The sequence below is a fragment of the Uranotaenia lowii genome, chromosome 2 (assembly GCF_029784155.1).
Source record: "Uranotaenia lowii strain MFRU-FL chromosome 2, ASM2978415v1, whole genome shotgun sequence".
Lineage (NCBI taxonomy): Eukaryota > Metazoa > Arthropoda > Insecta > Diptera > Culicidae > Uranotaenia > Uranotaenia lowii.
In genome coordinates, this window is record NC_073692.1 from 156,536,600 (window position 1) to 156,558,246 (window position 21,647).

General features: G+C 33.5%; 2 protein-coding genes across 5 annotated transcripts in view; both read right to left on the bottom strand.

Moving 5' to 3' along the window:
• Window positions 1-21,647, bottom strand: part of LOC129749967 (protein PALS2-like) — a 162,094-nt gene that overhangs the window by 126,422 nt on the left and 14,025 nt on the right. Inside the window, exon 1 of one of the 4 annotated variants that reach the window (XM_055745126.1) lies at window positions 3,062-3,145. The exons of 2 other annotated variants lie outside the window; for them this stretch is intronic. The gene's annotated coding sequence lies outside the window, so the exon portion shown is untranslated. Of the gene's footprint in view, window positions 1-2,905; window positions 3,146-21,647 lie in introns of those variants that run through there. One more of the 4 variants, XM_055745125.1, reaches the window with a different exon arrangement.
• Window positions 1-21,647, bottom strand: part of LOC129749969 (rRNA-processing protein UTP23 homolog) — an 81,135-nt gene that overhangs the window by 32,028 nt on the left and 27,460 nt on the right. The gene's annotated exons all lie outside the window — the stretch shown is intronic.

Below are 21,647 nucleotides of genomic sequence, written 5' to 3' on the forward strand. Positions count from 1 at the left end.
ATTGGCCGGCCACTCGGAGCTCGAAATGAACCCTGGAAAATGTTGCGCAATCCAAAGTTGGGTTTTCTTCGCTTTGTGAGCCGGCGCCGAGTCCTGTTGGAAAACCCAAACCCTGGAACCAAAATGTCGACGTGCTCACGGTTCGATGACATTCTGTAGAACTAGTTCCCGATATGTATTTTGGTTGATCTTCACTCCTTCAGGGACAAAAACCAGCGGCTGATGGCTTCGTGATCTGTCTGGCAACCAAACTGTGTCGTTCTGCTTATTCACGAACTGCTATACTGTTAAGAGTTTTTCGTCGGTAAACACGATATTCTTCAACCTTCCTTCCGCGGCCCTCTTCAGCAGCGTCTTCGCTCTTTTAATCCGTTCTTGTTTCTGCTTCACCGTAAGGATTTGGATCTTGTAGGGCTTGATCTGAAGTTTATCTTTCAGGATCCAATGGAGACTTCGATCCGATATGTTGAGATCCTCTGGCACTAGGACGAGGATTTCTCTTAAGGCGTTTCTTGACGATCTTCGCCATGGCAGGTCGACGTCCCCCACCATACCTTCTCCCATTTGCCAGCTAGGAACAAGGCAATCACAGCGCTACGTTTCTGTTCGAGATCCATTTTTCCGGATAACACCTGATTACAAAAGTAACACTTACATCCAATGATAGCTAAGACTTAATGTAAACAAAGCGATGAGGGGTCGTTCAATACTTTTTCGTATGCAACAAAATAATTACTGTTGAAGTAATGTAGCAGTTCAATTGCCGGACCCTGTACAAGAAGGCGACAAATTGGATTGTGAGAACTACCAAGCCATTCTTTCTTGTCTGGCGTTGCAGCCAGAGATATCCACCTTGAACAGACAAAAACTCCTCAAGCTTCAAATTTATTAACAGAATGTAGAGAACCTTTATAATAATCCTTATTTCATTCCCCATAGAATATTTTTCAAAACACTAGGTCCAAATGTTTTTGGTAGCTTCATGTTTGCCTTTTTCCATCGGATATGTTCATAAAAAAAAAGTTCGATCGCCCGTTCACATGTTATATTGTACCTGATGAAAGCATTTCGATTCAAAACCAACAAACGTAAAACACGGTTGTTCAGGGTTGGTTAAACACCTTATCCCGTTACGTTCGAGCCCTTTCTCGGACAAACGATGCCTTTTCCGAAATGGGCTAGTTCATGCATCAGCTGTTTTTATAGCTTTGTGATGATAAGTAGGTTAACCAAATGTTTACTTATGAGTTTCTTTACAGTTAAAATGACACACAAATGGTTTAAGGTTTTATAATCAACCCTGTGTTAATATTAGAGCAACTAAATTGTGGGATAGATTCGTCACAAGCACCCAAACAAACCAAACCAACACAAGAAAACTTGTTGATACAAATATTTACGGCAGCAGATCGAAAGACTGGTAAATAAATACGACAAAATGTTGCAGCATTGTGTATACTTCGGAAAGTAGAAGTAGAAAAAAAAAACTTCTAATCATTTTTGTCATAACTGACACTTTGTCTGCAAAGCATAAACAGGAGAAAAATTATTTTTGGTTTTATGACTTTTACAAAAATTCAGAACAAATTGGAAGAAAGTGTAAACAGTAAATTTCACTGTAAAAAAAAGGCGTTCGCCATTTCCGCAGTTCTACAAATATTAGTTTGTTCAACACACCACGGTTGTTATACATAACCGAAAAAAAATCTGTGCTTTCCTACTGTAACATATCACACCTATAGTATCATTTTTAGATCGGTTATTTTTTTCGCTCTCTCACTGGGAAAAACAATCGTCGAGAAGAGAAAATAAGCTTGTCAAAAGAAAATAACGAACTTTTAATGACGCGGAACACGTGTAACGTGACGGCTCAGAGCTGTCGGACTAGGAAAGACTGTCCAAGGGAAAAAATGATATCCGATAATGTTGCGTCTCACGACCTTCTCCGAGCTGTTTACGTTACTAATGACATCTTCCGCCGTTTTTTCTATGAGTGAGCAAATGCAGGAAGTTAAGCATTAGACATCATTCATGAGAAATTTAGTCTGCTTTGAATTGAGATATAATTTATTGTAATTAATTTTTAAAAAAATACAAGAAAAGTAGTTTTTAATTCAATTTTGTGCAAGTTCTGTTTGTTGGCTATAACTCATTCCTTCCGCTACATGTAAAAGTCGCATTCAAAAAATCTTTAAGCACTTTATTTCGTTCCCACCCATTTTCCTTCGTAAAGACTCGCTCAGAAAAAAAAAGAAACATCCACCCAAACGAGATTCCAAGATACAGCGAAAATAACAACAAAACTGATGCAAAACCGTCTCCTCCCATGCTTTTCGGAACAACAAAAAAAAGACTAACGAAACAAGTTTCGGTCAATTTCCCTCAGCATCATCACCCATCATCATCGTCATCTTTGGCAACAAGAATCGTCTTTCTCTGGTTTGTTCTGTTGCAGATATCCTTTGCCAGACAGTAAGAATTTCTCCAAAAACGTTTAGCAGCAAAACCTCGTCTCTAGCACATGAAATCGTTGATAGAATTAACTCTCTGCTTTGAAATCACTATACACATTCACGCCATTTCAGTAAGATGTCACAATGTCACATATTTCTTAGGTCATAAATTACAGACGAACACGCGCGCTCTCTAGATTCCACTAAACATTTGAATTTCATAGCTCTCTCTCTGGAACAAGATGAGTGCCCTCAAATCTTCAGTGTAGAAAGCATAATATTTTCGAAATGTTTATTTCCATACATTAGTAAACGCATAGCCAAGCACTGAAATTTCGGTTATCTCAAAGCACTTTTGTTTCACTTGAAACAACTTCGGAATTCTTCCGAGAACAGGTTTCTTCACTTCTCCGCCTCAACTCACTGCTGTTTGCAATCTCACAGACTCTCACCACATTTGCCCCCTTCACAAACTGCTAGGCCACCTTCAAGCCTATCCCAACTGACACAAAGAAGAGACTACATGAGACCCCGGTCGATGAGTCGTCGAAAACGGCGAACACACGAAACTCTCAAACCACGCGCGTGGACGCGTAAAAAAACTATACCTCGCATTCAGGAAAAATTCTCCGGCCAGAGAGAGGAAAACGGCGGCGTGTCGTTTAAGTTCAACACCACCGGCTAGACTGAGCGCGCTCTGATCCGCGGTAGCCCAACTAACTAACCCGGGCGGACCGATCAGACTCAGTCCGATACTTGAACGGATGGAGGCCCTTAACGAAACGATCAGGGAGAAAGAGAGCCCCCAGCTAGATGCAACTCGAGCCACCAACCAACCAACCAATCGCCACCAGATGTAAACCGAAGGAACATGAACAGCAGAACACAAAGGGGGCTCGTAAGGCTTCGGCTAAGGTTGTGAAGTCCTAACGTCAGTTACTCAATTACGGGGGGCAGTGCGAGACTACATTGAACCTCCTGAACTAAAGAGAAGTGATCCTTTCTGATGTTATTAATGTTGTCACCTACATACCTAGAATCTTGACAACTTAAATAGTGGGACAATACAATTGCTCACATAATTTAAAATGCACACTACACACTCAACACGATAATAATAGAAGAAACCTCACATCTCCCCTTCAAAAAAATAATGCATCGAATAACTAAGTCAGAGGAATACCTCAAACTGAGGTTTCTTTTAACCCTAATCCGCTATTGAGAGTTTGGCGGTTTGTCACTTTATTCGGTTGCATCCAAATAAAAAAAAATACTTCGAGGTCCTTGAAATCTTTTATTATTTTAAATTTATTAAATTACTTTTTTTTATGAACGCACCCTGAAAGCCCGGGCAAAACTCACTAATCAGACCTTTAATGTCCATTTGACACTACTCGCTTAAAACTGCTATATCGTTCTTGTTTGTCAACCGATTTTTACATAATTTATAGTTTTGGAAGCCTCGTAATGTAACTCAAATATGTTTCTCAGACATTATTCACCTACAACACTCAGTTTTCCGTTATTCAAAGTCTAAGAAAAAATCCGAAAAAAAACATGCTTCGGTAAAAAAGACTGTAGATCAGCTACAGAATGCTCAAAAAAAATTTCATTTAGTGTCCAAAAAAGCTGAAGTTAAAAGCGATTCGTTGCAACGGTTGCATAAGGTTTTTTTTTTTTATTTTTTAAGATCATGACTACAAAAAATATTAAAAAAAAGTGTTGTAAAACCCATACTTTTCAATCAAGAACCGTCAAAATTGTCACGGTGTCAAAATGTGTTTTGAAATGAGGGTTGGAAAGTTGACGTAATTTGGCACATTTTTGCATTTTTGATTGTCAAAACACGAAACACAGATTTTTTGACGAATTTCAAAATGCAGCTGTTTTTCGAACTTTTTGTCAATTGGATATTTCTCAGATTTTCTTGCACTTAAATGCAACTTTGCACTGGAATTTGCGTATATAAACGCAAGATTTCCGCAATAAATTTATATTCACCAGAAAGGAACTCCAAAAATAAAGAACAAAAAATAGGTTTGGACTGGAATAGGTAATAAATAAACATTCGGGTTGAATAACCCAACTTGGTTGAAAATCGCTTGAGTAAAAAAGAATAAACAACAAAAAATACTTTAAAATTTAGATAGACAGATGGTCCAAGTGAGAAAAGTGAAAAAATGTCCAGCACTTTACAAAATTTCTGACCTTTTTTTAGCAATAGGTTAAACATCACTTGCTTTGCTGAAAACATGAGTCGTTTTTGAATATCAACTGCAGTTCCACCATTGCTTAACCCTAATTAGAACTACAGTCTACACAGTACATTTTTGCCTCGCTTTCCAGCAAAAAAAATTGCTGGAACCATTCAGCAATTCAAATTTTTGCTGGAAACCAGCGATCGGTTTTCTAATTGCTAGATTTTTCAGCATTCGGTCGTGTTCTTGTCATTTTTGCAGAAAAATCAGCAATCGCTTTTCAAATTGCTGAACTTTACAGCAATTGGTCTAGTTTGCTGGAAAATCAGCAATCGAGCTGTCAAATTGGAGTACTAATCAAAACTTTGGCACAAAGCCGGTGTTGGAATGTAGAAAAAAAATTCTGAAAATAAATACATTCTTATCTAAGTTTGTGGCATATCGGCGAATTGAAAATCTAGTTAGAGAGCAATTAAGACAGATATGAAAATTGATAGGTGGAAAGGTCAAAGCTAGAGCGCTTTGGGTAGAAGAAACGAATAGATGGTGAAACTGTGAGCTAGGGCATTGTTTCTTATCGACAGCATGAAACTGCTTGTGTGATTCTTTACCCGGCACCTGCTGGCTGTTTGTAGTCGAACGCAACCTCATGTGTTCGACCCATCTAAGCTGGTTGTGGGTAGCAATGTGGCTTCTTCGTCACTTACTACAAACAGCCAGCAGGTGCCGGGTAAAGAATCACACAAGCAGTTTCATGCTGTCGATAAGAAACAATGCCCTAGCTCACAGTTTCACCATCTATTCGTTTCTTCTACCCAAAGCGCTCTAGCTTTGACCTTTCCACCTATCAATTTTCATATCTGTCTTAATTGCTCTCTAACTAGATTTTCAATTCGCCGATATGCCACAAACTTAGATAAGAATATATCCCAGCGGCGATCAAAATAAGATAACAAAATAAATACATCCCTTAGTGATAAACGGGAGAAAATATTCGTTTTTCATTGCTTATTATATGCACAGCCAGTATTCAAAATTTAATTTTGAATTGAAATATAAATTTGATACCAAATACAGCCGGCTGTTTTGAAACAAATAACTGGTTTTCAGCAATCTGGATTACTGATTTCCAGCAATTCAAATTGCTGGAAAACAGCATCAATGTTTGCTGTATTTTCCAGCAATTTTAATTGCTGGAAATTTTGCTGGAAAGTCAGCGGGACAAAAACCAGCAAAATTTTGCTGGTTTCCAGCAATAAAAAAATTGCAGTGCAGAGTGTCAATTCCAACTCTATCTTAACCCAACTCTCCTAAATCAACTTTCTCTTAACCCTCAATCAATCTGAACAAAACTGCAAGTTTTGAAATCGTTGTAATATGAATATGTTTAATTCATGATTACCAATCTTTTAAAGAAAAACTTTCAATTTACAAACAAGTAGAAAATTTTTGAAAAAAAACATCAGTCATAATACGCGTCTGTTCAGCTATCGACATGGTTGTCTCGATCTGACCTGTAAAAGCCTATTCCTGAAGGAAAATTCACAAACAAATTCAATGAAAAAAAAATGGAAAAATCTTTCAAATTTCAAACGATGTTGATCAAGTTTGGCAAACGTACAAATATTTATTTAAATACTCTGAACGTTTTTTTTAAAGAATGGGAACCCATACAGAATCCACAATAAACATGGCAAACCAACAATTTTTAATTGATTTTCAGCAATATTACACGCAAAATAATTTAGAAATTATTACTACGGTATTTTTCACGTAAATTTTGTTGCATCATATCGATTTTACGTGAATATTGTAGGTAGGTTAGGTAGGTTGTAGTAATTCACAATTCATCAAGGACGCCCTGGTAGTAGCTTTTTTACTTCCACATGACAGTCTCACGAATTTCACGTAGAATCTAAGTAGATGATTTCAATTCTGTTTTGTGAATTATTATTATTTGTGTGGTGGAAAATTCTTATTAGAAAATGGAATTGTCGACAGGCAGCTGATTTTGTTGGCTGTTAGGATTTTAAAACCGTTGTCTCTACTGACAAACGGTTCTATTTTACTTTGACGAACTAAATAATTTTCCCCGGAAGAGGAGCTCCGTATTGGCGAGGAAAAACGCGTAATAATCCGATTCAGATTCGTCGTTTTGTTTGGTAGGGCTGTCAGAATAATCAACAGAATAACATTCACGAAACAACAGACAAGGTAAAACATTTTCGTTTAAATCATTCATTACTTATTAATGCATTCTTTCACATTTCTACATTTAAAGAAAGTGCTAGCGAAATAATGTGCAATGATAGTGAAAATAAAGTTTATTTACAAATAAAAGCTTTGTTCAATTATCATTATTATAAAAAAATAACAAAAATACAAAAGAAAAAAGCACCCACAAAACACAGTTTTCATTCCAATACTAAAAACATTCCCCGTAATTTTCATAAACATACCACGTAGAACTTATTCAAAATTCACGTAATATGTAGGTATTTTCCATGAAGCACGAATTCTTATAGGGATGTGTTTACATAATGATTTTGTAGCATCCACGTGAAAATCAGTTGGATAAAAATTATGTAGTTTTTCATGTAGCCAATACGTGCAAATTATTTTGGGTGTAATAAAAAAAAACGAGTTTTGACATGATGAGATAAATGAATTATAATATTGGAAGACAAGCAGCGGTGTCATATATACAGATTTTTCTGTATTATACAGATTTTTCAACGTCAATACAGATAAGATACAGATACAGATTTTTATACAGATTTTAGAACATTAATACAGATTTATACAGATTTTTTAGAAAATCTTAATCAATTGTTGATGAAATGGTTTCCACGGGCTGACTGAGCTAAATCTTTTTAAACCTTTATCTTTCGAACTGCAGTATACCGCAAATGCTTGCAACAGCACATATAATTTATCCAGACCATTAACTTCTACAAGTAAGCTTTTGTGAAGACTGTAACCATCATTTATTATAGGTTAGTAGGAGCTTTAATAGTCTCTTTTTCTCAACAGCATAACTTTATGGTTTTAACGGCGGATGATAGCCCCCCCCCCCCCCCCCCCCCAAACAGAGTACACAAATTTTGATAATAAAATCAGTATAAAATCTCTTCTCCTTAAGTTTGATATCTATAAAGTAGGGTGGTATTCAAGATTATCACATAAAAAGAAAAATATTGAGAATCATATAGAAAATTCTTATTTCAGATTCAATTAGGATTGCATCCTCAGTTTTTTAATTCAAAACTCTTTAACTGAATAAACTAGGAGAACACTTTAGAATTTTAAAACAAATTCATTTCTTATACGATATGCAGTAATTTTTTTTAAGCCAGCCCACTTATTGAAACCAGTTTTAGTTCATAAATACAAGAAAAAATCAGGCGTGATGTTTCTTAGACGAAACTTTTCATAGTTAGTCCTAAATGTGCTAAGGATTTAAAAATTAGATTTACAATTTTCATCGATAGCACAAGGCAGAAAATTTCAAGCAATATAAGAGTGATATAAGCTCTTATTTTAAATATAAATACTAAAAATAGGTTAAGAAATGCATTCAATGAATTTATGCGCAGGCAAAACTACATGACAAAGATATAAAAAAATTGTTTCAATTTAGTTATCGACTTTCTCGAGGACCGCGAGTAATTTTGACTTTGGAGGAAAAAGTGATAAAAGTTTCCGTTTTGTCATTTTTGTTCCAATTCAACAAAAAATGGAAATTTTGAACTAAATTTAATGAACAAAATAAATCTTTCATATTTCTTGAGGCACCAGTCAAAACGTTTTGTAGTCTTCGGCAAGGTTGGGAAATAAGTTAAAATCCTAAATATCAAATTCTCAAAAACTTTTTTGGAATGATACCAGATTTATTATTTCGATAATATTTAATTTGTTAAAGCGTTGTGTTTCTGAAACTTATATATATATATATATATATATATATATATATATATATATATATATATATATATATATATATATATATATATATATATATATATATATATATATATATATATATATATATATATATATATATATATATATATATATATATATATATATATATATATATATATATATATATATATATATATATATATATATATATATATATATATATATATATATATATATATATATATATATATATATATATATATATATATATATATATATATATATATATATATATATATATATATATATATATATATATATATATATATATATATATATATATATATATATATATATATATATATATATATATATATATATATATAAGCAAGATTGATTGAATGAAAGACAACAGAAAGGTTTAAAATCTGTTGTACGTATTCATGTAGGTTTATTTTTGGGGTTAAAAAAATATATATTAAAATTTCTTTTTGAAATCGATTGATTTGAATTTAGGAACCCAAAATTTTTCAAAATCAATTAAGTATGAAAACATAGGAAACATAAATGACTTTCCCTTGTGTAACTTTCAATCATAACTTGAATTCAATTTTCGTACTTAAATATACATTTTTGAATTTTAAGATTTTAGAAATAAGGTTGGAAAAATTTAGAAAACAGAAATGAGATTCTGAATTCAGAATAACCATCATAATTATATGGTTAATTATTTAGAATTATAACTCAAAATCATTGAGCTAAATCTTAAGCATTTTGCCTTCCGATTTAGACAATTAAATACATAGTTTAAAAGTTTTCTGTATTAAAATGAAAAGATGCTCAACAAAATGCTATTCAAATGTGACAAACTTTTAAAATTTGTCCTAAGGTTGTTAGGTTGCGGCCAACAAAATTGCATGTTTTCATCTGGTGTGAGTTAATTAGCCTTTAATAATAATTTTATATCTACCAAAAAAAACTTAGCAATCTAGATCAGAGATGAGCAATTCGCGGCCCTCGAGACCCCAATGTGCGGCCCACGAAGCCTTTCCGAATTGAATTATTTTCGCAATTTTTGCCTGCGGTAGTTCATTAGATATCATAAAAAACCAGCCAATAAACCAGAAATAGTTGATACGGCGATGACTCGTTTAAATATGTAATTTACGTGTTTCTGTTTGCATTTATCCCTCAATCATTCATATTGATAACTTTTTTCCAGAAATGTAACATTCAATGTGTTTTTTAAAGGGATAAGTGCAATATCATTGTTAGAATTGAAATATTGGAGTTTATTCTCATTTAAAATAAAATTTTCCTAATTTTTCTTCAGCGTTTTTAAATTTAAAATCGATAACTAAATAAAAGTCGGCAAACCCAAATTAAAAAAAAAATCGGAAGAATATTTATGAGCACATAATGATGATTTTCATATTTTTGTCAAAGATAAAGTTGTATGATAAATTAAATCAGCAGAAAATTTTATTGAAAACATTATTATTTTATCAAATTGGAAAAAATACTAATTTTGTTAGCAATTGAATTAAAACTCAGCATGAAAAGTGCCAGAAAAAAAATTTACATTCATGATAAAACCCTGTATTCTAATTTTGTATTTGATTCAAAAAATCTGTGGAAATGTTCTCTGATGTTATACCAAACGTTGACAAATTCAGTCTTTTCACTTGGTAAATAACAATTCATATTCAAAACGTAAAGATATTTTCTTCAACAGGCCTTCGAAATCTTTTCCCAGTGACACTAAAATTTAATTAATAAAATCTATTGCTAATGCTAAAAAACAATAAAGAATGTAAACTCTCCTAAAATTTGCTTGGGAATCTGTGAAATTTTTGTTATTCCCAGGATTTCAGTGAATTTGGTTGACACGTTATATTAAAAATGTTTTTCGCGAATTGCAGGAAAAAAAATCAGGGCTTCGTAGGGCCAATTTAAACTGTGGATTTTTTTTCTGGAAATACGTACAGAAATCCGAAATTTAGATCAGTGAATTTGAACCACAAAAATAAAAAAATATATCTCTAGTTTTTTAGTTATTGCTATGATATAGATACATAGCTCCAGAAGACTTTTAAAGAAAGTAATGAGTAGATACCGCCAGTTAAGATAAAAATGATTATTATATGGAAAGGCGTTAAACGTGTTTGTGCATCGTACGTTTTTAAGGAAAAATGTGATGCAAATGATGTCTATGTTTGGAAGAACGAATGTTTGCGAAGAAGTTAAGATTAAAAATAAATGATTTGAAATAAAAAAATCGCTTAAAATTTGTGATTATTACGATTCGACTTTTTATTATCTAGCAAATCTTTTTGTTATTATCTATAGAGTTCGATAAATGATTGACGAGTTTTATTTCATATTAGCGCGGCCCGCCGAGATTATTTTGAAATAAAACTGGCCCGTTGGTTCAATAGTTTTCTCGCCCCTGCTCTAGAAATAAATTGTCAATTTGTGAATAATGAATACGTTAAAACCATCAAAACTGATTTCCAAATAGCATATTAAGCGATAAGCTTACATAGAAAACAATAATATAAGTTTTTGGTCGTAAAAGTTCAAATACAGATAAATACAGATTTTTTCATGAGGCCGATACAGATTTTTTAAAAAACCATCTGACAACCCTGAAGACAAGATTTGTGATAGGCAATAAATTTATTGTATAGAAAAAAGTTTCAAAAGGGCACAAGATGCCTTTCTAAAATATTTTTGTTAATCAAATAAATTTACTAGGCATTTTGCTTACCTAATGAAGTTTTTATGTGCCGAGTGTATCCAAACTAAATACATTCTATTAGTTAGTAAAAGAGGAGATCGCTTTTCGAAATTATGACACAACTCGAACTATTTTGAACTGATTTTCATCCTTATAGGAAATGTTTCAGATTTCTAAATGGTTTATTGTATTGAAAGTCTTCAAGTTGTAATACGGTACTTCCATCACACATAATTGATTTAAGAACAAAACACAAAAAAGTTTCCTCGCCGCGTCGAAACACTATAAAATCTGTTTGGAAGTTCTCATTCTATTTATAAAAAAAATGTGGCACAGGTTAAGGCATTTCTAAACTCTAATATGTATTGTGAGCCTACCTTTCTAAAAAAAAACAGCAAAATCAAGAGTACTTCAATGATTTATTGGGAACACGAAACATTTTTAGGGTTGTATATGTTTTTTAGTTAGGAGAGATAAGATCAAAATGGCCACATTAAGAAGGTCGCTTATTCAACCATAGAAAACAGCTATAATATGTGAGTTTGCAGAATGGTGAAAATTACATAGTAACTGTAGGGGCATTATGAGAACCCCCCCTGAGGCAGTATAAACACCATTAGTCAGGGCACGATGAGCGTTTTCTGCCGAAAATCTAGCAGCGAGTTCAACTCGATAAAGTGAACCGAATTATAGAGCTACAGCAGGCATGTCAAACTGGGGGCATGCGGCCCGCGGCCTTGGTCAATGCGGCCCGCATAGTCCCGTCTTAAATTGTCACATAAAAAAACACCACTGATTTTTATGCAAAATATTACTCCAAAAAACTAAAGTTGAAAGTAACGTTTTCAACTTAATGCAAATGTTTTTCGAAGTTCAAATTTCCTATCAGAAAAACACGTGTAACATTGTTGCTCTGAACCACAGATTGAGGTGAGATTCCGCTTCCGTGTAAGATTGTGCGTAAACATTCATAGCGTAAACAACATAAATATCTTCCAAGTATTTTGGTACTATTATTTTTGCTTTACCGAAGGAACAACAGACATATTGTGATATTTTTCAAAAAAAACATTATTCGTTGTAAAAAAGCACGTGCTTAATAATCAGAAATTTTTCGTGATCAAATTTGTAGCTCTGAATAATTTTATTTCAGTGACCACTTGTCTGACGTTTAGTTAATTTCGCGGTAAGTTTGTTGGTTGCACCGGAAATGAACAAAAACATATCCCACCGCTGGAGTCTTCTTATTGTATCAAACCTATCCGAATACGTGAGTATAAGCAGCATACCTACATTTTTAATAACACTACCCAAGTAACCATAAGCACTAAAGCTTTGCCTTTTTATAGCTATATACCAGCATTCAAGTGCTAAATTACACGATATCAGAACATCGGGTGCAATTTCGCATCATAATAGCCCTTCGAGTGCTAATGCTGCATCATATTAGAATTATACCACTATTTTAAAATGCAACCAGCATTTTATCAGCTTTTCACAATGCGTTTGAAATGCAATATAGCTCTAAGTCAGAAAAAAAATGCTATAATTTCTAAGCATTAAATTTGCATCACTTAAGCTTGCTTTAATGCTTTTTAGCACTATGTACACACTCAATCTTTTCGCCTGTGGTCGGAACGATTTCGTCCTGTATTTTCAACAGCAGAAATTACAGGACGATTTCAGGACAGAAAAACAGCTCAGGAAAACAACTGTCAAAATCACCTGTAGACTCTGAACGATGTTTTCCTGTAATTTGCAGGGAGTTTCGAAACAGTTCTGGGAGCTCGAAACAGCTATCTCCTGAGATTTGTAGTGAATTAAGGAATCCTTTCCCCTTGTATATTTTCTGTTATTAAAAATAATTCCAATGCAATGTTTGAATGAAAAAAAACTTAGTTAAAACAAACAATTGAAATTTATTTCCAAATATTTTAACCAATATATTTTTTAATTTATTCATTTATAACTTTTGACATTGTCGACAATTTTGAACTATCACACACAACACAACACGCCCGCTGGGACTGTTCTCCTGTAAATAAAAAATAAAAATAAATTGTTACAATATTTACTAAAACGCCAGACACTGGCGAATCCTTGAGTTTCGTGTCTAGCAACTGAATCTAGGTTAATCAGTCAACCATGGTCCAAAATCCTGAACCAGGAATTTGGCACCCGATCGAATCAGCTTACCAGTCGTGTGAAGTTTCCGTTTAAGATTTCCGGAAGAGCTGAAAAGCGATTTTCACTTCCTTAATTTTTCGAAACTACTACCGAACAAAACTTTAACTCTGCACGAAAACTGCAAACCAACAAACGAAAACTGCAAAAAAAAAAATGGCGAGTCAAAATGTTTCGCGGTTTTTGCCCAATGCACTGCTGAAAGCGACAGAAAACAAACGTGTTGTTTTTTTATACAGGAGAGCAAGAGACAGAAAATTTGACAAGAATTGGGCCTCCCGTGTTTCCGGCGTACACTATCCTGAATTCACGGGGATACTTTGAGTTCCTGTGCTCTCGTAGCAAGTTTGTCTCAGATTTCAGGAGACATGAAGCGTCCCGACATTCGGGTGAGTTCCCATTCGAACTTCGTTTGAATTGAGCAGTTTTCCTGTGATATAGAGAATCATGGTCCCGAGCGAGATAAAGGCAATCTAAGTGTGTAAGCACTACAGTGGCATCAGGCTAAAGCACATTAGCATTGATTGATGCAGAAATAATGTAAATTTAGGGCACCGGTTGCCAATAATTTGATTCAAATAGGGCTTTTTTTCAAAGATTTAACGCGGACTTGATAGGTCCACAAGCAGAGTTACTGAAAAATGTCCGATCCATGGATGTCATGAGTTCGATTCCAGGTCATCTTCACCCGAAAAATGAAAAAAAAAAATCATGTAGAAAATTCAACCCGAGAGATCCCCATAACATGAATAAGCGAATATCCAACATAAGCCAAATTAATTATCATGGCAGAAAATGGAGCCAAAATAAAAATCGATTTTTTTTTTACCCGCATGGTTGTACCTCATTTGAACGCCATTTGCATTTTCCCAGCATTTTGCCCGCCAACGCTCTAGCACCAACTTAGCATAGCACAGTGCTTTTATAGGGTTATACCAGTTTCTGCACTAAAGCAGAAGTTAATTTCGCCTAACTTGGCTCACAGGGCTTATATGATGCACAGAATCAAGCTCTAGAGCTGATGTTAGAGCAGAATTGGTGCTAGTTTTTAGTGCTTATGGTTTCTTGGGTAGTTAACAATATTTTTAATTCGTAAATTGAGAGTCATTTTTAATACCATACCGGTCACTGAAATGAAAAAAATTTTGAAAATTCTGATAATCGCAGTTTTTGAAATACTGTAAAATGAAAAAAAAAATAATTGTGTTTTTTTTTTAAATATCTTCAGCTACTTTTCATAAAATTATCATTTTTTATAATCTGACCAATAAAATGCTCTTCGCAGATATTTTTTTTGACATCTTTCCGGATTCAGAGATCGATTTTAAATTTGAAACTTGACGTCAATAAATAAAGTTAAGTTTTTTGTAAACAATTGCTATCACATCATATGAGGGCCTCAAAGCAAAAGGGGTATTAGTGCACAAAAGCTACTTTCGAGATAGCACGCTTCAAAGTTTCTTTGATGTGCGATTTTCCATATACTTTTTGGGAAGTTGTAGTGTTTTTCCGTTCAAAAAAGTATGAAGATAAAATTATAAAAATCTGAAATAAGCACTGAATAAAGATTTAAATACAACTAATTGTTTAGAGTGATTACCTAAAAAACGATCATTTTTACACTTACACCCCTTTGGTTCCAAGAGCCTCATATATAAGCCAATATGTCAGAGCTTTTTTTTTAATTTTTCAGAAAAATGGAAATTAATACAGATAAAGAATTAGTTACTACAGCACCATCTACTAGGAGGAGATAAATTCAGGACAAAAAAGGAAAATTTCAGGCAAAATGGGAGTTGAGTTATTTTTGCACATCGATATTAAACAAAATAATCTGCTTGATATGTAATTTCTGCATGAGTGTGCCAAAAGAGTACAATGTCAAAGGACACTACTCTAGCGACAAAAAAACTTATAATGCTTACACCGGAAATTTGTTGCCGGAATTCTTGCTATCTTTGCAAGTACCTATCTATGTGAGCAGTTTTTTTTCCATAATGAAAGCTACAAAAACTCCTCATTGTTCGAGATTATCTGATACAAATTTATCATCAACTAGCTGATCCCATACGAACTCCGTTTCGCTTTCAACTTGGAATATGTCATGAACAGTTTGTATGAAAGTCAATTGCCAAGCATTTTCCAGATTCATTGTTAAGTAATAATTGAAAAAATATTGGATGATCACCTCGTCTGTCGTCTGCTACTAAATATGAAATCAGGTATCAAAAACCACGTGCATAAATTTCGACTAAATCATTGCATAACAACGCAATTGCCAAAAAGCTAAACCCCTTTCGGAGGCTCTTATAAAAACTTTTATACCTGAAATCAATTGCCCTTCCCTCAAAACTCCCGTGTGCAAATTTTCAAAGCAATAAATTGTATAATAACGTCAATATTGCTAAAACAGTGAAAAATTAATTTATATGGACGACCCCTTTCGTCGACCCCTGGCAAAATATTTGACATCTGAGATCGATCGTCCGTCCTTGAAAACTACCTATGGAAATTTTTATCCCAATCCGATGTATAATAACTTCGATATTACAAAAATATTGAAAGGTTTATATGGACGACCCCCTTTGCCGGCCCCTTACACTGAATTGAATACCTGAAATCTATTGCTCATCTCTCAAAAACCTCGTTTACCAATTTTCGTCTGAATCCGATGTATAATAACGATAATATTGCATCAACAGTGAATAGTTAACATGGACGACCCCTTTGGCCGACCCCTGATTTTAGTTCGGATAAGTGAAATCAGTTATTTGTCCCTAATAACTCCTATGTGCCAATTTGCATCCCAATCCGATGTATAGAAACGACAATATCACTAAGATACTGAAAATTTAATATGGACGAACCCTTTTGCCGGCCCCTTACACTAAAATGGATGCCTCAAATCGATTGCACGTCACTCAAAACTATCGTGTACCAATTTTCATCTGAATACGATGTATAATAACGTCAATATCGCAAAAACAGTTAATATGGACGACCTCTTTGGCTGTCCCCTTACACAAAATTTGACACCTGAAATCGATTGTTAGTCTTTCAAAACACTCATGTGCAAATTTTCAACACAATCCGACGAAAAATAACGTCAATATCGTGAAAACAATATTTGTCTTGTATGGACGACCCCTTCAGAAGGGGTCATCCAAAAATCTGAAAACATTTTTCATCCTTCCTGGTCCTAATGAGTATGCATGCCAAATTTCAGCTCTCTAGCTCTTAAGACGGCTGAGTCTATAGAGGACAAACAAACAAACAAACAAACAAACAAACAAACATACAGAAATTGCTTTTTATATATATAGATAATAAAAGTGTCAGTGACAAATAAACTTCAATTTGATATTAATGAACTAGTATCTCAGAAAAGATGTCAAGCATCAGAAAAATAGATATAATGCATTATAATATAAGAATGTTAAACATTAAAAGCTTAAATAAAAATTTAACGCAAAATTGCATTCCAAGTTAACTTTTAACTATATTCCATTGTATTGTATCTAATCTTCGCGAAACTAATATGTTATGTTTTTTAGCTGATTTTGGCTGCGGCCCTCTACGTCGTAGAAAATTATTAATGCGGCCCGCACACCTAAACGAGTTTGACATGCCTGAGCTACAGTTTGACTAGTTCCATCTGGCCTATTGGTAAGGTGTCGGAGAGATAATCAGAGGACTCGAGTTCGATACCTGGTCGAGGCGATTTTTTTTTCATTAACCATTCATGATCGATGCATTTTGCATTAAACGGTGAGTCGTAGATCCATCAAACAAAGCAATAACAAAATAATGTTTCTCTGTTTGTAGAATACCAACAATTCACACACACTCAAACATTATGTTTCGGGTGCTTTGTTTGACGAATGATGCTACTAGCCGTATAATGCAATCAAAATAATCGATCTTGAATGGTAAATGAAAAATAATCGCCTCGACCAGAAATCGAACTCGAGGCTTCTGATTTCCTCTCCAACACCTTACCAATAGGGTAAACCGTCAGATGTGAACTAGTCAAGTTGTCGCTTTATAATTCAGTTGATTTCATCGAGTTGAATTCGCTGCTCGGTTCTACGGCAGAAAATGCTCATCGTGCCCCGATCAATGATGCTCTGTCTGCCCCAAGTAAACAAGTTAAAGTAAAAATGCGTTTTAAAAATTATTATAGTGAAAAATCCAAAATTTAATGATAGTGAAAATTGAGGAACAATGCGTACATTCTAGATCAAGATGATTCAACAATGCTGACAATCCTCAAAAATTAAATAGTTTTTTAAGTCCCTTGAGAACCGCGTTGGTTTTTAGTATTTCTGTAAAAAACGAATACAATAGGATCTACTAAACTGTTCCTTGTGAAAATTTATTTGAAAAAATACGTATTTCCTTAAAAGGGGGGGGGGGAGGGGCTCGTTATGCCTTTATCTCCCCTATATGAAATTTTAATAGATTTTGTCATTGTTAAGTTCTTTATTTTTCTTTCGTTTTTGTTATTATATTTTTTCACCATTTCTGAACGTTAAAACGTATGTATGGTTGTTTGTCTAAATTATATTGGTCCTGTTATAACGAAAACCATAAGGGAATGTCGTTCCAAAAAACCGTTCAATTTCGAAAAGTACTTTTGCTGATACACCGTTGTTCTGTATTGAATTGTTTATAAACTTTTAAACACTCTTAAGCCTGAAACATATTAATTGTCTCAATATACTAACTAAACGAAAGGCAAAGAATTAGAAACCAAAAAGTGATTATATCGCAATAAACGACCAGTCAAAAGAAATCTCCAGCAAAGAATGAAATCATTCTGCCTCAACTGCTATCGAGGATCGCAAATTTAACAGGCAGTTGTGGTGAAATAGGTCTCGCTCATAATTCGCTTCGAACTCACCTCACCAGAATCGCTTCATTTTTCTACTTCCAACAATGTTGAGAACCAATTTGCTTCAATTCCCTATCCAAAGGTGGAATTCAAACTTCCAGTGAGTGACAATTGTGCTTTTCAGAATCACTAGAGAACGTTAGCTGCCAACAGGTAGATTTTCCAAGGAACTTTAATTGCCAGCGGATTAAATAGAAATATTATTTGTCAAATAAGGCAGAATCTAATCATACTAAATATGTTGGCAAGCAACCGTATAATAAACGATTCGTATTTCTATGTACCAGATAATTGTATTTTATTCAGTGGGTGATAAAGGTGTTATAGAGTTCATTCAAATTCGAATCGAATCGAACCAATAAAAATTGCTCCTAACTGATGAGTGAAGGGGAGTCTTCTAAAATGCGTATATCCGGTAATACATATAGGGGAAAGGTTTCTAAAATGGGCCTATCGGGTTAAATGACCCTACGGCCGTTTGATGAAATGGCTGACAAGACTACATATCTAATAAATGCATTTTGATGGAAATACGCTTTGAACATAAGGCAATAAGAATTTTATGAATAAACCAACTCAAAAAATTTTAAAAATTCATAAAAGGGGTTGATACATATTGATGTAATATTTTGACTTTTAAAAATTATACGTAAAAAAGCTCAAAACAAAAAGTTGGGTGGTTTTTGTTTCCTATTCAAATGAACCATAGAAGCAAAACAAATATAAGCTTTTATGATTTGGTTTATTTGTAAAACATCAACGGATCACATGTTGATCCTAATGATAGCCTAATGCTTTCATAATGATTGGAAAGTGAAATAAGAGGGTGTTTCTGTATGCCCCTATCATGTTTGTAAAATGCCGCTATCCTAAAATGACAGGTTAAATAGAATAAATATATGATCTTTATCATAAAAACTGCGAATTTAAGCTCTTGTTAACACCTTTAGAGAGAATTGAAGATCTCAAAACAGATTTGATAAAGTTTTTCTTATGGATGAACTGCCTCCATAATATGGCAACCCTAACTTTTTTTTATTCTATAAAATATAAAAAGAAATAGATTTTTATAAAATTTCAGCTTTGCCGCATGAAAGTTATCAGTTTTTAGCATTTCCAATGAAATTATACGGAAATATTGCCAGAAAACCGAAATTTTGCCTCTATTAATACTTAAAGGACCACGAAGAAATCGAAGCCGAAAAACACCGATAATCAGCATTTTATATTTCAGAATCTAATGAATCGAATTTTCAAATTTAGTATCTGAGTTTTAAAAAGTGTTGTTTTATTTTGCAGAATATAGTTTCATGATTAAATCGATAACATTTGAGTTATGATTCTGTATTAAGCAAATTCGCGGCAAGCGCAGAGCGAGATATCTCGTATTTGGCCCACAATGTGTTGTTGGTAATCCACCATGGGTGCACGGATTCACCGCAGTTTCTGCCAAAGTATGGGTTCACATGCATTCCTTAGATTATTAGGTTCGACAAATCTCCAATGCAGCGCGCCACCATACCCGGACCCCATGGCTTCGTATGAACTGTTATGTGGTGAATGTATTGAGTGTGTTGATGTAGATATATTTTGGAAGAACGAATCAATCAGGTGGGCTAGTTTACTTACAGGTATTCCGGCATCCGTGTATATACCTGGCCAGCTGGCAACTTATTGAACATTCCAATTATATGGTCAGTTATATAATGAAACACAATTTTACCTGTCGGCCCGCTTATGGGATTTGAACCCAAAAGTACGCCTGGCGTACCAATACCAGACTCGCGCCAGCCTATCCACTAGACCACATCGGCGCTTTGTATTTGGCCCACAATGTGTTAGGGAAAAATAGGTTAACCATATCAAATTTATGTTTTTTTAAATAATTGAAACCATAAATCTAAGCTTTAATCATAATCTCACAGTGAAAATATATGTATGAGCATAATAATGAAATGTTAAAAAAATCATATAAACGAAATATGTATGTATGTATGGTTCCCCCATCGGTAGCAAGGTCCAGCCTATGTCTGTGTGGCTTGGCCTTCGAATTGTTTCTAGGACTTCCACGGCCGATGGTTCGTCGAGGGAAGGCATCCAACCTTCAGAGACCTACAATGGTTGGCAATCCGTTTTGCTTGCAATTGTCTCTTCAGATTACCTCTAGATGCACTCCCTCTGAAATATTTAGTCAATTTAGTAAATAATACAATTAAAGCCAGAAGTTTTTCTTGCCGATACCGGGAATCGAAACCAGTACGCCTGAGTTACCAAACTTGCGCCAGCCTATCCACAAGACCACATCAGCGCTCCATAAAAAAATCATATAAACGAAATATGAACATGAAATGGCATCCCCAATTTTGTTTTATGCAAATTACGTGCGATATCTGAAGTTTTGCCTAAAATTTCAGGTTTGACGTATGCTTATCATCAGTTTGTACCGTTTTCAATTGAGTTATAGTTATAGTTATAGTTATAGTTATAGTTATAGTTATAGTTATAGTTATAGTTATAGTTATAGTTATAGTTATAGTTATAGTTATAGTTATAGTTATAGTTATAGTTATAGTTATAGTTATAGTTATAGTTATAGTTATAGTTATAGTTATAGTTATAGTTATAGTTATAGTTATAGTTATAGTTATAGTTATAGTTATAGTTATAGTTATAGTTATAGTTATAGTTATAGTTATAGTTATAGTTATAGTTATAGTTATAGTTATAGTTATAGTTATAGTTATAGTTATAGTTATAGTTATAGTTATAGTTATAGTTATAGTTATAGTTATAGTTATAGTTATAGTTATAGTTATAGTTATAGTTATAGTTATAGTTATAGTTATAGTTATAGTTATAGTTATAGTTATAGTTATAGTTATAGTTATAGTTATAGTTATAGTTATAGTTATAGTTATAGTTATAGTTATAGTTATAGTTATAGTTATAGTTATAGTTATAGTTATAGTTATAGTTATAGTTATAGTTATAGTTATAGTTATAGTTATAGTTATAGTTATAGTTATAGTTATAGTTATAGTTATAGTTATAGTTATAGTTATAGTTATAGTTATAGTTATAGTTATAGTTATAGTTATAGTTATAGTTATAGTTATAGTTATAGTTATAGTTATAGTTATAGTTATAGTTATAGTTATAGTTATAGTTATAGTTATAGTTATAGTTATAGTTATAGTTATAGTTATAGTTATAGTTATAGTTATAGTTATAGTTATAGTTATAGTTATAGTTAT